General features: G+C 42.4%; 1 pseudogene; it reads left to right on the top strand.

Moving 5' to 3' along the window:
* Positions 1-925: 925 nt before the first annotated feature.
* Positions 926-1,867, top strand: LOC100433738 (ferritin heavy chain-like; annotated as a pseudogene).
* Positions 1,868-3,373: the final 1,506 nt, after the last annotated feature.

Below are 3,373 nucleotides of genomic sequence, written 5' to 3'. Positions count from 1 at the left end.
AATAGTTATTGGATGATACCAAGAAATGTGTTAATATTTTTACATGAAACAATGGTTTGCAGTTATTTTATCAAAAGAAGAGTAATTATCTTTTGAAATATATATTTGGTAACTTTATGGATAAAGTGATAGAAAATTAAAGTCTTTCTATGGCATTGCATCTGGTATTTGTGTTTTTAGTCACTCTTTTCACTTACATTTATTTATTACACTTACATTTCACTTACATTTATGTTTCTTTTTATAAAAATAAAACAGATGGCCAGGCGCGGTGGCTCACGCCTGTAATCCCAGCACTTCGGGAGGCCGAGGAGGGTGGATCACCTGAGGTCAAAAGTTCCTGACCAGCCTGACCAATATGGTGAAACCCTGTCTCTACTAAAAATACAAAAATTAGCCGGGCGTCATGGAGCGTGCCTGTAATCCCAGCCACTAGGGAGGCTGAGGCAGGAGAATCGCTTGAATCCAAGAGATGGAGGTTGCAGTGAGCCAAGATTGTGCCATTGCACTCCAGCCTGGGCAACAAGAGCAAAACTCCATCTCAAAATAATGATAAATAAATAAATAAGACATATAAGATTTGCTACAAGAAAATTTATTTCAATAGTGTGGCTACATCCTATTTAATTTCATGTTGTATATATTTTTTTAATTTTATTATTATTATACTTTAAGTTTTAGGGTACATGTGCACAATGTGCAGGTTAGTTACATATGTATACATGTGCCATGCTGGTGTGCTGCACCCAATTCTTATTTTTAAGGACAAGAGAAGGAAAAGGAAAGAACGTTCACTGAATGCTTCCTATGTGCCAGGCTCTGTGTAGGTTATCTTTTAATTCTCAGAGCAAGAGTGGTGGATGGCGTTTTAGTAATTTCACAGTGGTGGAAGTATCAGTGTGGATAACAGGCTGCTTCAACTTAGCTTAAAAGTGGAGAGATGGACGTTCTTCGCCTAGAGTCGTCGGGGTTTCCTGCTTCAACAGTGCTTGGACGGAACCCGGCGCTCGTCCCCCACCCCGGCCCGCTGCCCATAGCCAGCCCTCCGTCACCTCCTCACCGCGCCCTCGGACTGCACCAAGGCCCCCGCCGCTCCAGCACCGCGCAGCCGCCGCCGCCGCCTCTCCTTAGGTCGCCGCCATGACGACCGCGTCCACCTCACAGGTGCGCCAGAACTACCACCAAGACTAAAGGCCGCCATCAACCGCCAGATCAACCTGGAGCTCTACGCCTCCTACGTTTACCTGTCCATGTCTTACTACTTTGACCGCAATGATGTGGCTTTGAAGAACTTTGCCAAATACCTTCTTCACCAATCTCATGAGGAGAGGGAACATGCTGAGCAACTGATGAAGCTGCAGAACCAAGGAGGTGGCCAAGTCTTCCTTCAGGATATCAAGAAACCAGACTGTGATGACTGGGAGAGCGGGCTGAATGCGATGGAGTGTGCGTTACATTTGGAAAAAAATGTGAATCAGTCACTACTGGAACTGCACAAACTGGCCACTGACAAAAATGACCTACATTTGTGTGACTTCATTGAGACACATTACCTGAATGAGCAGGTGAAAGCCATCAAAGAATTGGGTGACCACGTGACCAACTTGCCCAAGATGGGAGCACCCGAATCTGGCTTGGCAGAATATCTCTTTGACAAGCACATCCTGGGAGACAGTGATAATGAAAGCTAAGCCTCAGGCTAATTTCCTCATAGCTGTGGGGTGACTTCCCTGGTCACCAAGGCAATGCATGCATGTTGGGGTTTCCTTTACATTTTCTATAAGTTGTACCAAAACATCCACTTAAGTTCTTTGATTTGTACCATTCCTTCAAATAAAGAAATTTGGTACCAAAAAAAAAAAAAAAAGTGGAGAGATAGAATTCTCTCTCCAATACCTATATATACCCCTTCCCATTGTAGTGAACTACATCCCTCAGAATAGGGAGGTTACATTATTATTGAATGGCAAGCCAAAACAATCATTTCACAGAATCCTTCATGCCAAATTAGATATCTATGCATGACACAGAACCTAGAAAGACTCGGGTTGTGTTTCAAAGAAAATGTTCCCCAAAAGAAAATGAAGATGATTCTATATTCATGCCATTTATAGCCATAGTAGACCATGATATAATCTTTTCTGAAGGATTTCTTAAAATCACAAATGCAGACAAGATTAGAAAAATGTACATATTGCATTTTATGAATGCAAGAAAGTGGACATATTGATCAACTCTGCTATAAATGAATTGGATATATGATCTTATAGAGGGGGTTATACTTAAAAGTTTATGTTTTCTAACAAATATGTGACCACATATTCAGTGTAACCACTATTATCATTTGAACCTGAGGTCACCTTAAGTTTTAACCTGAGAGGAATGGCATGTATTTTGTGTTTGCGTGTGATAGAGTCTCACTCTGTCACCCAGGCTGGAGTGCAGTGGCTCAATCTCAGCTCACTGCAGCGTCAACCTTCCAGGCTCATGCAATCCTCCTGCCTCAGCCTCCTGAGTAGCAGGGACTACAGTCATGCACCACCACAACCAGCTAATTTTTGGGGTTTTTGTTTGTTTGCTTGTTTTGTTTTGTTTTGTTTTGTTTTTTGGTAGAGATGGAGTCTCACTATGTTGCCTAGGCCGGCCTCAAACTCCTGGGCGCAAGTGATCCTTCCACCTCAGCCTCCCAAAGTGCTGGGATTACAGGCGTGAGCCACCGTGCCCAGCTGGCATGCATTTATTTCACTTTGTTTGCCCCTTCAGGGATCCACTTCGCTGATCATTCTTAGACTGCAGTTGGCATGACTGGATACACTCTGTTCTCCTTCCAAACACTGCTTCCTTAGCACCCAAGGCTTTTTAGGTAGCGGATACTGGCCAGTCTAAATGGATTCCAGGTGTTCAACGTGGAAACTGTATGCCTCTTCCTGGAAAGGATAAAGATTTGCTGTGGTTAATTTGGAAACCAAAGCAAGAGGGTGATTTGTGGCTGTCACCTGTGATGCTTAGGATCATTCTATTATTATGCTTTCTTAGTTTCCACTCCTGCAGAGCCATTCAATCAATTGGCATTCGGCTAATTAACAATCTGAAAATTACCATGGTTAAGGAACAGAGGAAAAGTACAGCAGACATTTAATTATGTGAACATTAGTCTCTGGTTAGACTGCTTTATTGATAAAATTTGCTGAAATGGGTAAGATTTTCCCGTTGCTAGGGCTACCTGCCTACAGGAATAACCAATCTATACATCATTCCAGCAAGCGGCCTTTGCAATTTAATAAAAGAAAAAACAAATGTAGCTACAGAGCTACATCCGAGAGAAGACGCAAAATAAAATACAGAAGGGAAAATGATAATGCTTGAGATGGTG

The sequence above is a fragment of the Pongo abelii genome, chromosome 4, assembly GCF_028885655.2.
Source record: "Pongo abelii isolate AG06213 chromosome 4, NHGRI_mPonAbe1-v2.0_pri, whole genome shotgun sequence".
NCBI lineage: Eukaryota > Metazoa > Chordata > Mammalia > Primates > Hominidae > Pongo > Pongo abelii.
Note: the sequence above shows the minus strand (reverse complement) of the source record. Positions and strands in the feature narration are given on the sequence as shown.